Here is a 14,059-nt window from a genome sequence, read left to right on the forward strand (position 1 = left end):
TGTCTATGCAGCTTCTAAACCCAATACTTGAACAGCTAATATTAAATCAACACTTGTTGAATTGAATTGTTGAAGAGGAAAGGACATGTGGTAAATAATAAAAGAACCTCCCTATGGGAGGGAGAGAGACCTGATACTCATTTATAGACCCAATTTGAGAACTTTCTGGGGTGGGAACCTATCCACAGAGGTGGATTGCAGATCAAATGATGTAGGGAAGCTGATTGCCCAAATTTATTAGAATAATAGATAGGATTAACTAATATTATAACTAATTATATTTTAAAGCTGTCTATATTTAATTCAAGAAGCAATAACCAACATTTTTCCCCCTCCCTATGTACAAATGAGGGTCAATATGGAATAGTGGATAGAAAGTCAACCCTGCCTTGAGATCAGGAAGACATGGCTTCAAATCCAACTTTTAACAGATACTGACTGTGTGATTTTGAGAAGGTCACTTAATTTCCTAGAGTGTTCCAAAAGTCGGTGCTAATTTTAAGTTTTAATAGCCTAAAAACAGCACTAAGACTTTTGGGACACACCTCAGCAACCTCTAGAATAGTTTCCTTCCCAGGCAGTTCTCAATATCAGTGAAATCACAGATCCTATGCTTAGCTGGTTTTTAATCTCTCTACCTATGTACAAGGCACTATAACCAGAAAAATGAAACAGGAAAGTCTCTGATCTCCAGGAGCTTACATTCTGATGAAAATGTAAAGTATAAGGTATGTGATTCAAGACAGAAGGGGCAAGGGCAAGGAGGAGATCCATATAGATACCTTGAGAACCTTGAGAGGGAGAACTCATTTTCATCTCCAGGTTCCAGGGATTGGAGGCCAATGTCTGAGCTGGGGTTTGAAGAAAGAGAAGGTCTCTGTTGTTGGAGATAATGTGTTCCAGGGATGAAGGCAGCCCAGGAGAATGTATGAAGGCAAAAAAGACCAAGAGTAGAGACTTATTTGGGTCTGGTAGTGATGGGACACAACCCCCCAGAATGGAGTCCAACTGTGGAAGGTCTTCCCTCTGGAATTAAAGATTTTGTAGTTATGTAACAGGTGCTGTGACATTGCTGAAGACTTTTGAATGGGTTGATGACAAAAACCTGAGTATTAAGAGTGACTTTTTTCTCCCAAAAGTATAATACTTTAACAAAATGAGAAAAACTGAATCTAATTAATGTGATTATTTTATTCTAATTTTTTCACTTATAGGAAGAAAGAATGAAATGAGATATAGATTAAATGATCTTCTGATTTACATACTATTGATAAATCTTTGTGAATCTGGTTGAGGGGAGGAATTAGGGAAAGTGAATGAGAGGGGTGTCTAGGTGGCGCAGTGGATAGAGCACTGGCTCTGGAGTCAGGAGTACCTGAGTTCAAATCCAGCCTCATTCACTTAATAATTACCTAGCCGTGTGGCCTTGGGCAAGCCATTTAACCCCATTGCCTTGCAAAAAAAAAAACCTAAAAGAAAGTGAATGAAGATACATTCCAAATCACAACCTTATCAGAGAAAGAAAAATGATACTCTGACTCATTTTATTCCAAGGGGCCAGAAAGAATACTCAAGATCCAATATGTTAAACTTGTCCAAAATCAAGATTTCAAACCATAAAATTCTTTCTCAATATGGCTCCTTTCTCAGGAAACAATCTGGCATTTGGACCAGGACTCAAATTATATAGTCTGTCTATATTGCAAAATAAAACACTATTCCTTCCTCTTATAGTCCTTCTCAAATAAGAACCTATACATACAACATAGAAAACAGTTAATATAACTCATATTGTTGACTTGTATTCAGTTTGTAATCCACCTAAATGTCTAGATCTTTTTTTAAACAAAATTTGGCCTAGGCTTGTTATGCTTCATCAATCTCTTAAGAACTTATTTTGATTGAATACAGATTGAAGTATACTAGTTTTCATTTCCTTTTTTTTGATCAAGCCTTCTTGTATAAAATCAATAATATTAAATTGTTTTACATGATTGTACAATGTATAACCTTTATTGTATTGCTTACCATTTCAGAGAAGGGAGAGGAAAGAGAGGATGGAGGGGGTTGAATTTGCAATTCAAAACATTAAAAATAATGTTTAAAATTGTTTTAATGTATAATGGGGAAAAATATTTTTTAAAAAGAAGTTGATTTTTGTGAACCAAAGTATAATTCTTTATAGTCAAAGAATTTCTAATCCTTCATTTCTGTTAATATCATGTAAAGGGTTAAAAACAATATAAAAAATGTGGACCATAGATAGACTTCTAGATTAAAATTAGATTCCAAGAATGTAGATAGTCATCCAGTTTCATCATTTTTGCTCTAATTACCTTTTCTGTCAAATGAGAATAGTAATAAATCCTCTCTCCAACCCTCCCTCCCCTTTCCTGTGTTACAGGTATGAAGTCCAAATGAGATTGACTTGGCAGGAACTTTGTAAAGGACTTATATAAGTTTTTTTAAAAAATTAGATTATTTTCAAATGTAGCTGTATTTCCAGAGACCCTGATCTAATATCCTACAAGGGGATGATTAGGCAGGACACAGAAATGGAAGCTCATTATTTATCTAGGTTACATATTGTGTTTCAGATCTTGTCATGCATCAAGAGGAGACTAAGTTGAACTCAGGTTGAAGTCTTGATCTTTATTAACTCAGATAAGGAATGGGATAATCCCTCTACTCATATTCAGAGTAAAGAGAATCGACCTTTACTCTATCACCTCTTTTGCAGAGAATCTCTGAAAGAATTTACAAAAAAAGAGCTTTGCTTCAGTTTTCACTTGGGGCTGACAGACAGAGTAAAAAGTTGCCATTATTCTCTGCCAGTCTCCCAACATCTCTGTCTTTTGTTTTTTCTTTTTGGTTCTGGATAGAACATAAATATTATTAGATGGCAATTCAGTCATTGCACCTAACAAGTGACATCTCTAAGACAGCTTGAGCAGGGGAAGTCAAGGAATTCTGGTCTCTTTGATGTAAAACTGAAGGCTGAGGAAGATGTTTTTCTTCTCATGTGGTGAAATGTCAAAAATAAAAAGGAAAAGATTGGTTGACAGATCAAAAAATTTTAGATGAAAATACTGAATTGACAGGAAATTCCTACTAGAATATTGTACACTTGTCCCTAGAATGCTTTTCATCACCTATGATCATTCTTAACAGGCTAAAGTCTCATTAATTTATGTTCTATTATTAGACTTTACTTTTGAAAAAAGGGATTTGCTAAGCAATTGAAGGAAACAAGATTGGTGGTCTTATACAGATTGAGCATTTTCAAGCTTGCTTTCAAGCCTCTTAGAAATGTTCATTTACATATAAGATGGAATGCTAATTGACCCAAAGGAATGAAATCTGTTTAACTCCTCCTCTAAATTCTCATCTGCTTTTTAATCTTCTCAAGATAATCTTGTCTCCTTAAGGAGACCTTAAGCTGCTCAAGCAAAGGAACTCTGCTTTCTTCTCTTGTCCCTCACTTCTGTCTTTGTCCATTCTATGATAGCTTTTGAAAGTATTACCGGGACGTTTCCCCCTCCTTTGGTGGCTATTAATGGTTAGTTATTTCAGTGCTTCAGTGAATATGGACTCAGTGCTACATTGATGTCAGTTATTTTCTTGTCAATATGAGAACTTTCTCCAAGGGACCAAACTGAAACCTGCCCAAGTTTTCTTGTCTATTAGAATGCTTGTTCATGTGTCCTAGAAATACACATAGAGGCTCTACACAACATTCTGGAGTCCTTTTCTTAAGTCTTAACTTTTCATAAGTATCAGTACAACCCTTGGGAATCTGTTTATTATCTTTCCTATTTCATACAACATTTGCCTACCTACCCATTGCCTTCTCTGATGACTTTAACATGTTTTTCTTGTTTTGAGACTTTTGTTTCCTAGAAAGTCAAAGTACCTGGGCCAACCACTTTTTTCTTTTTTTTTCTTTTTTTTCTTTTTTTTAGGTTTTTGGCAAGGCAAATGGGGTTAAGTGGCTTGCCCAAGGCCACACAGCTAGGTAATTATTAAGTGTCTGAGACCGGATTTGAACCCAGGTACTCCTGACTCCAGGGCCGGTGCTTTATCCACTACGCCACCTAGCCGCCCCCAACCACTTTTTTTCATTACTCTCTAGGTTCTATTCCTGACTCAGGGGACTTTCTCCATTATGACACATAAGCCACCTTCTCTGGAAGCTCACTCCACCTCTACAATTCTAACAAAGGGAGGACATTCCACCCCTGTGCCTCTTCTTTTGATTGGATGGTTCCTCTCAGAACCTCCATTTTTAAGAAAAATGCCCAAAGATGTATTCATTTCTTTCCAGGCTCTACTTTGGACTTTCTCTGCCAAGTTGTCCCCATATTCCTCTTCCTTTCCTTCCCAACCCCTTGTCCTTTTCCAACTTCTTTTTATATCTATTGTCTCCCCCTGCCAGAATGTAAGCCCCTAGAGGACAAGGACAGGGATAAGGTATTTATATTCCCAAGTCTTAGAACTGAGTTCTGTCATGTAAACAAACCTTTAATAAATGTTTGTTGATTCAATTTGAGGACTGCAATCTATTATCACTACTACTACTTGAAAAACTGTAAGAGAGCTTTCCATTGTGATGATGAGAAAATAAATACAACCCATCAATATAACATCAACATCTTGATTACTGATATGGGCAGATAACAAACAGCCCATTGACCTACACACTTACAAGTGCTGTTGAATGTTTGATAACATAGGCAATATGTCATATCCATTGTCCCCGCCCCCCACTTTACCAAGAAATGACACTTTTAAACCTTTTGCCACAAAACTTTCTTGGTACTGTGCTCCAGTCTATTCTCACAATAGATCTTTCAGCTGTCTTTTGTGTCATCCATAAATGACATTCTTCAGAGATTTTGGTATTCCATGAATCTCAGCTATATAGAATTAAAATCAGTCAGTACTGGTTTTTAAAAGATGAGTTGTATCTTGGAGTAGCTTTGACTCATTGAAAGCACTCTTCAATTTCCCAAATGTAATCCAATCCAAATTCTCTTATCCAATTCTGGACCCAACTGATTTCCTGTCTTCAGTGTTTGCCTATAGATAATATAAGCATTCCTTATTTTTTTAGTTTTTCCTATGTGAATTGCTAAATTGATCACTTGAGTGATTGTGTATATATTTGAGAAGGTTTTGTAGTACACTGGGACAATTAGCTCCCCTAAGAATACACAACTATTGCTAAATCAGGATTGTGAAGATCAAATGAGATTGCTTGGAAAGTATTTTGTAAAGGAATTAAAAGGTTTTAAGTTGTTTTTAGGTAATTTTCAAATGTAACTCTATTTCCAGAGACTTCTGATCTATCCCTAAGTACCTAACTTCCTTCAAGGGAGTGATTAGACAGGGAATCAAAATGGAAGCACATCATTTTCCTAAGTTACATGCTATGTTTCAGGTCCTGCCGTGAATCAAAAGGAGATTAAATTGAACTCAGGTCAGCAGACTGTCGATCTCTATTAGCCTAGAAAAAGTTTGGGATAGTTCTTCTAATTATATTCAGTGTAAAGAGAATGAACTTGGGGTGGCTAGGTGGCGCAGTGGATAGAGCACCGGCCCTGGAGTCAGGAGTACCTGAGTTCAAATCCAACCTCAGACACTTAATAATTACCTATCTGTGTGGCATTGGGCAAGCCACTTAATCCCATTGCCTTGCAAAAATAAAACAAAAACCTAAAAAAAAATTTTTTTTTTTTAAAGGGGGCAGCTAGGTGGTGCAGTAGATAGAGCACTGGCCCTGGAGTCAGGAGTACCTGAGTTCAAATCTGGCCTCAGACACTTAATAAATCACCTAGCTGTGTGGCCTTGGGCAAGCCACTTAACCCCATTTGCCTTGCAAAAACCTAAAAAAAAAAAAGAATCAACTTTACTATGCCACCTCTTATAAAGATTCTGCAGATGAATTTACAAAAAAGAGCTTTGCTTCAGTTTTCACTTGGGGCTATAGATTTTATCAGATTTATTGGTTCAAAACTACAAAATTTACCTTCAGTGAAGATGTAGGGAAGTCAAAGTACAGGAAGGAAATTATTAATCTCATGATTGAGTTTTCTTTTGTTTAGGGTCCTGCCCGATTAATGACATAGATCACTGTCATTCTTCTTTATCAACTTCCAAGAGTCTATCAGTACTTCACAACTGCTTTCTGGATATGGGTAGTTGATCCTGCCTATTACCTTGTGTTGGTTGGTGGCATACAATTTAGTGCTTGTCATATATCAATGAATTAATGTCTGACCAAATCTAAAATCGGTTCTGTTCACACAATTTAAAAACTCTAATGACAGATTATATTAAGGCCTGAAGTTATTGTCCTCTGGCACAAAAATGCCTTCCCCAAATCCTTTAAATTGGTGTTACCAAGTAATACAAAGTGCTTACTTGAATCACCAAAAGGCAATAGTGGACCATAAATGATGCAGGTTAGACAAGGGTCCCCAAAATAAAGAATTTTACTGAAACTTCTTATTTATAAAACCACTATTTATGAATCTTTTTCTTCTATTATTTAAGTAGACTCAGAACTACCTCCGCTATTTGACAGTGCTTTGAAGAAGAACAAGTTAATAATCTTGATATAGGTATTTCCTCCAATGGAACATGTGACAGACCATATTTTTCCATTCATCCTATATGATTGCTGCTTATGTTGGTTCCATCTGTCCTCCACACGGGATATATTTAAGGTGCAGATTTCAATGAAAAATTCCATTTCTTTTAAAGTATTTTATAAGTTCTATTTTTATCAAATACAGATTGGCTTTCTAAATTGACCCAAATGGGCACAGCTTTTATTCAATTGGAGGGAATGAAATGACTTCCTACCAGATGTATAGTCCAGGTCAGCCTTAAAGGACCTCAGCTAGCTACTCTGTGTGAGATGAGGGAGGATTTGAGTTGGTGGCCCCAGCCTTTGTGGCTCAGCAAAACAACAATCCCTTTTGTACAGTCTAGCTTTTACTTGACTGATTTTATCCTGCCCCATTCCATGATTCCCCAGTGATCTCTGAAGCTAGGTTCTCTCCTTTTTCTGGTATGTCACTTTTCTTGGTGATGTCTGACCCACTTTCACCAAGTCATCATTTCTCCTTATTGCTCTTCCTTCCCATCTTCCTACCCCTGACTTCAAGGTAGGATTCTCACAGAGCTTTCTATACCCTACAAACACACACAAAGATAGAGATACACACACCTCCATTTTACTGTGTGACCTAGAATCCCTTCCACAGGGTTTTCCTATTCTTAGGCTGTGTTACAGGCTATTAAGTGTACACACACACACACACACACACACACACACACACACACACACACATGGAGGAATTACAAAGTAATTTTTAGGTGATTAGGCACAGCTTTAAGAGGACCATCACTTTAGCGATTGAATGGAGAATGGATTGGAGTGGTGAGAGACTTCAGGCAGGTAATGAGTCCAAGTATGAAGAGATGGGGCAGTGTCAGGGGAGAGAAGACAATATATTTGAGAGATGTTGCAAAGGTGAAGCAGCTAGGAATGGGGGCTGGGAGAGGGTGAGGAATCCAGGATGACACTCCCAGGTTATAACTTAGTGTATGGTGTTGCCTTCTGGAATAATAAGGAAAATAAGAGTAGGGTTAGAATTTGGAGGAAAGATAGAGTTTAGTTTGGACATATTGAATTTAAAATGTCTACTGGACATCCAGTTTGAGATGTCTGAAAAGCAGTTGGAAATGCAAAATTGGTGAGGAGAGATAGGGACAGGAAAGGTAGATTTGAAAATCATCAGCAGAGAGATGGTAATTTAATTTCTAAGGAACTGATGAGATCACCAAGTAATATAATATAGAGGAAGAAAAGAAGACGACCCAGGAGAGAATCCTGAAATTCACCTATGATTAGAGAGTGTGATCTGGAGCTAGATCCAGCAAAGGAAACAAAGAGTAGTCAGATATATAGAAGAACCAAGAGAGAAAACCTAAAGAGAAGAAAATATCAAGGAGGAGAGAGTATTCAACAGTGTCAAAGACTACAGAGAAGTTAAGGAAAATGAAGATCAGAAAAATTTTTTAAAAGTCATTGAATTGGAAACTAAAAGATCATAGCAACTTTTTTAGAGAGATTTTTGGTAAAGTTGGAAATTAGATCATAAAAGATCATTAAGAAGAGTGAGAGGAATATGTATTTTGGAGAGTTTAGCTACAAAGGTAGAAGAGATAAAGGATGAAAATGAACAGGAATGAAAGGATCAAGTGAGAGTTTTTTTCAGGATGAGGACAACATGGGCATGTTAATAGGCATTAGGCATGTTCATAGGCAATAGAGAGGTAGAGACTGAAAAAAGGGAAAGAGTAGAAATCAGTGAGGAGAAGGTCAATCTGTTGGAGGAGATGAGTCAAGATAGGATTGTTTTCATAAGTAAAGGGGGTACAAAAGAGGTAAAAAAACACAAAGAAAAGTGTATTGCTGTATGTGCAAAAATTTCAAAAATTTTTGTAGCAGTTCATTTCTGTGGCAAGGAATTGGAAATGAGGGGATATCGATCAGTTAACAAATGCCTGAACAAGTTGTAAAGGAATGCTGTTATGCTGCTATAAGACAGGTAGGATCCTCTCAGAAAAACATGAGAAGAATTCAATGAACTGATGCAAAGTGAAATGTACTGTGTACAAGGTATTAGCAAAATTGTGGGATGATTAGCTGTGAATGACTTAGCTTTTCTCTGCAATTCAGTGACCCAAGACATCTCTCAAGAACTAATGGTGGGGCGGCTAGGTGGTGCAGTGGATAGAGTACCGGCCCTGGAGTCAGGAGTATTTGAATTCAAATTCAGCCCCAATAATAATAATAAATTCAGCCCAACAATAATTACCTAGCTATGTGGCCTTGGACAAGCCACTTAACCCCATTGCCTTGCAAAAACCTAAAGAAAAAAACCTAATGGTAAAAAATGCATAAAAATGAATGATAACTAAATACAGAATGAAGCATACCTTTTTTTTTACTCTTTTTTTCTTGAGCTTCTGAGGGAGGGGAGCCATGTTTTCTTGCAGAACATAAAATTATGGAACTGTTTTGCATGACCCCACATTTATAACCTATATCAAACTGCTTGTTTTCTTGATGAGGGGTGGAGTGGGAGGGAGAGAATTTGGAACTCAAAAGTTTTGAAAACAAATTTAAAAAAAATTCTTTTACATGTAACTGGGGGGAAATGAAAATAGTAAATAAATAAAAAAAACAAGCAGAGGGGTTAACCTTGGTAAGGAGTAAGACCCCTTATCATGTGGAAAGGAAGAGGCAGTAGAAGGAAGTGACTAAGTGAGAGAAGATGAGAAAAAGATGAGAAAAGGAAGTTTGTGGCAAATGGCCTCAATTTTTTTTTTCTGTAAAATATGAGGCAAAGATCTTAGCTGAGAGAGTGGGTGGTGGGGTGGGTGGAGATGAACCTGTGGGAGACCTGTGGGAGGTTTGAGAAAGAATGAAATGGATTGGAATAGTTTTTGTGGAGAGTAGGATAAGTGAATTGATGAGAGGTTAGTAGCCTATATGTAGCCTAACAACAATGAAGGCTCAGTAGGGGTTCTGTGATATAAATTTAAGCTGGACCCAGGTAGAATCATAGTGTGATTTTCTTGACCTCTGTTCAATATTATAGGTGTAGGAGTGAAGACTGTGAAAGGTGGGAATAATCTAAGGCTGAAGTGTGGCTGGTTGTAATCAGTGATATGATAAGAGCATTAGGGATTCAAGGGAGGAGGAAAATGCGGAATTGGATTGGTTCACGAGGGATTAAAATGGGAAGAAGAGAAACTAAGTAGTCCAGGAGAGATGATCTGAGAGAAAATTGAGGATATAGAGCAGATGAAGAGTAGTAGGGTTTTCTAAGGGAAAGTAGAGGGAGAGGTGAAAAATTAATTGATTATGGTTGGATTAAGGGGACTTCAGACGTGTCAAACACAAAGGTAGTATATTGATGGGTGATGGCAAGATCAAGGGTATGACCATTTTTGTGTGTCATTGAGGTGGAGTAGAGGAATAGATCATAGGAGGTGAGTAGGTTGAGGAATTGAGCAATTAGGGTATTTAAGGGAGAACCAATATGTATGTTGATATCCCTTAGAAGGAGGACAGGAGTTGGGAAGGAGAGAAAAGATGGTGAGAGAGAGAGAAAGAGTACTAGATGGTGAAGGACTATAAAAACAAAAGTTTGTATTTTATCCTAAAGATAATAAGGAACCACTTTCTGGCTAGGAGAATGACATGGTTTTGAGTTATGTGTTAGGAATATCACTGGCAGTTTTGTGGCAGAAGGATGGAAAGGAAAAAGACAAATTTGGGCTGCTGCAAGAGTTTAGGTGAAAGGTGAGGTGGGCTTGAACTGGTTTGGTAGTCATATAGGTCAAGAGAATAAAGAATCACAGAAAGTGAAAGATTGGGGGGTAAATGTGAGATTACTGCCAGACAGTCTGCCAGAGGAGAGGATGAAATCAAGTGTACACATGATTTGGCCTTGGCAAGGGAGAGGTGACACCTCTTCACCAGAGTTAAGTTAAGGAGGAAATTAAGGATAATTTCAAGGGTCTATAGAATAGAGATGAAGAATGCAAAGATGAGATATAGGATAGGGGAGAAGAGGGAGGCCACATATGAATGGTTTCTATCTTCTCAGTAAAATATGAAGGGAGGTATTGAGAGAGAGAGAGAGAGAGAGAGAGAAAGAGAGAGAGAGTTTGTGTGTTTGTGTATGTGTGTGTGTGTGTGTGTGTGTGTGTGTATCTCTGTGTGTGTTGAGGGGGGAATGATGTGACATTAGGAGAGAAGAAAAGTTACTGGGCTTACATAAACCAGCTCTAAATTTGGAGACCTCTTACAAAATTTCCCCTAGTTTGTACCTTAACTCATAACTTCTAGGAGCATCAGATTTCTACTTCTTTCCTTTCCCCACTCCTATCACTCCCTCAGATTTACTCAAGGAAGTTAACTCATATCTTGGTCTCAGCAACAAAGATAAGGGTCTCTGGTTCCCAAGTAAATACTCAAGCTAACAAAGCATCAAGTATAAAAGCAGGCTTTGTTTGACCTAACAAGAGGCGTCCCTCAGCTTTCCCCAATCACTAAGCCCATAAATTATTGGACTTCTTTCCTTTCCAGGGAGCCCTACTTCCTCAGGGATCTTTATAGTTGTGTTATACTCATGGTAACTCCCTTGGGTGAAGAGGAAGGAAGGAAAGAAGGAAGGAAGGAAGGAAGGAAGGAAGGAAGGAAGGAAGGAAGGAAGGAAGGAAGGAAGGAAGGAAGAAATAATAAAGGAAAAAAGAAGGAAGGAAATAAGCATTAATTAAGAATTTACTGTGTGGTAGGCACTGTGTTAAATGTTTAACAAATATTATTTCATTTGATCCACACAACCACCTTAGGAGATAAATGCCATATATAGCTTCAGAAACTGAGTCAAAAGTGTCTTGCCCAGGGTCACTCACCTAGTAGCTGTCTGAGGCCTACTTTGAACTCAGGTCTTCTTGACTTCAGGCCCAATGCTCTATTCAATTGACCTGGCTGCTCTATAGATGAATAGTAATAATAATCAATTATTAAGCATTTATTAAGTGCTTCATGTTAAGTGCTAGAGATACAAAAAGAGATGAAGCACAGTCCCTACCCTTAAGGAGTTCACAATCTAATGAGGAAGGAACATGCAAGCAAGTAATCTATATGCAGGATATATAATATATACATACGTTAAATGTATATGTAAGTATGCAGGACATAATCTATATGTTATATGGATATATGTGCACAGGATATATGATAAATGAGTTATATTCATATATACACACACACGGGTTATATAATATATGCATGTGTTTTATATATACATATAAGGATATATAAGCCATCTATATAGATAGATAGATATAAATATATAGAAATATATGGGCAGCTAGGTACGCAGTGGATAGGGCATTGTCCTTGGAGTCAGGAGTCAGAAGATAGAAACTTGAATCTGACCTCAGACACTTGAGGTCACTGTGTGACCTTGGGTAAATCACTTAACCCTGATTTCCTTACATCCGAGGCCATCTCTAGTCATCCTGATTTGTATCTGGAGGTTGGACCCAGATGGCTCTGGAGGAGAAAGTAAAGTTGGTGATTTAGCGTAGTACCTCACCCCCACCCCCCGACACACACTCAAATCCAATTAGTGTACTTGTCAGGGAATCACTTCCCTGATGTCGTGGTTTTCTTCAAGAATAAAGGACAATCATCATAAGCTATATCTAGTATGAATAATTAAGAAAGGCACTTCAAGTGTCTTCCATGTACCCAGACACATTAATAAATATTGATTGATTAGCTGATTGTTAGAATTAAGAGGATTTGGGAAAGGCTTCTTTAAAAGATGAGACTTTAGTTGGGACTTAAAGATTAGTAGTCAGAGAAGAGGAAGGAGAGCATTCCAGATATGAGAAGCAGTGGCTAGAAAAATACTCAGAGTAGAGAAATGGAACATTGTCTTTGTTAATGGAAACAGAAAAGAAGCTGATGTCTCTGGATTAAAGAAATTGTAATAAGAATAGAAAAGTAGGAGGGGATTAGGTTATGAAGGGCTTTTTGCTGAACATACAACTTTCTGAAGGCTATAGGGATCTGTTGGAGTTTATTGAGTAAATCATGGTCAGATATGTATTTTAACAAAGTCACTTTGATGACTGAATGGAGAATAGACTGGAGAGGGGAGAGACGAGGCAGCAGCAACTGCAGTTGTTCAGATGTAAAGTGGTGGAGTTTATGCTATAGAGGTGAAGAAGAATATTGAATGAGGGTTTGGGAGGCACAAACTTGCCCTGATTTCTCAATTTTAGAAAAGTCAGCTTTATGTGTAAATATCAATATAGATAATGTATTTTATAAGTGTTTTTTAAATAAGTTTATAATGCCAAATTTATTTTTTGCCTCTTATTAAAGTTGATTCCATATTTAGAATTTATTTAAAGCCTAACTTTAATTCTAAGACCATTTCTGTTCTTGCCATCATTCATACTTAATATAAGCAAGTCAAATATAATTAAAAACTATGGTCTACCAAAACACTAAGAGATCAAGGTTGTGAGCCACAGAGATCTTTGGATCATTGAATTTGAGAAGGAAGATCTTAGGTGCTTTAGTTGCCCTGAGAATTTGAGGTAAAATATATGAATTATAAATTGTTCTGTCAGCAAACATTATGTAGAGCCACTCCCTACCCTTACATTATAGTTATTCTTGGAGTGAGAGTAAATATAAAGTTATACTTTGTATTTGTTCCATCTGTTCATGGAATTCATGTCATCTCATATGTTAATATTATTACCTTTTGTAATAATCATAGGAGAAACAAATAATTGCTTATGTGTTAGAGGGATTAGTAGTGAGGAAAAATGCAGACTTTATTTCACAGATATTTGGTTATCAGTTTCTTAAAAACTTAATACTCTCATATATTCATTGTTTTCCCTTAAGTCTCTGGTGTGGCCCTATCCTAACTTGAGATTCTTTGTACTTTAGTATTCTTTTTCTGTTTAGGAGTTCTTATCCTAAAGAATTTAATTCATTGTTACTGTCTTGCTAATTTAATATACAATTTTAAAATGTACTAATACTTTAAAAAAGTAATATAATTCATTTAATTCCTCTTTTTTCATAAATTATTGATTTGAACTATTGCTTACCCAACTTTTCTTCCACTTTTTCTCTCAAAATAGCTCTCATGTTTTTTGCCACTATAGTCCACACTTCCTTACATTTTACCTGGACTATACTTTAATAGTCTCCTAATTAATCTCTCTGCTTTCAAATACTTGTTTCTCGAATGTATTCTTCACCAAGGTGTACTCCAAATTTCTCTACTATGCCCCAGAAACTTCTTTATCCTGAAAGATCATTCTAGCTTTGGAATTCAAATCCCAGATCTGTTATTTATTATGGGGACCTCTCTGGACCTGTTTACTCATCTGTGAATTGAGGATCCTCTTTCATTTTAGTTCCTAAGATGAATAT

General features: G+C 36.9%; 1 long non-coding RNA gene across 1 annotated transcript in view; it reads right to left on the minus strand.

The window, feature by feature from the left end:
* Positions 1 to 665: 665 nt before the first annotated feature.
* LOC141492693 (uncharacterized) overlaps positions 666 to 14,059 on the minus strand; it is a 29,904-nt gene continuing 16,510 nt past the window's right edge. Inside the window, exon 3 of the long non-coding RNA XR_012470035.1 lies at positions 666 to 1,026. This is a non-coding gene — a long non-coding RNA (uncharacterized LOC141492693). The remainder of the gene's footprint in view (positions 1,027 to 14,059) is intronic.

This window comes from Macrotis lagotis, chromosome 7, assembly GCF_037893015.1.
Source record: "Macrotis lagotis isolate mMagLag1 chromosome 7, bilby.v1.9.chrom.fasta, whole genome shotgun sequence".
NCBI classification, from domain to species: Eukaryota; Metazoa; Chordata; class Mammalia; order Peramelemorphia; family Peramelidae; genus Macrotis; species Macrotis lagotis.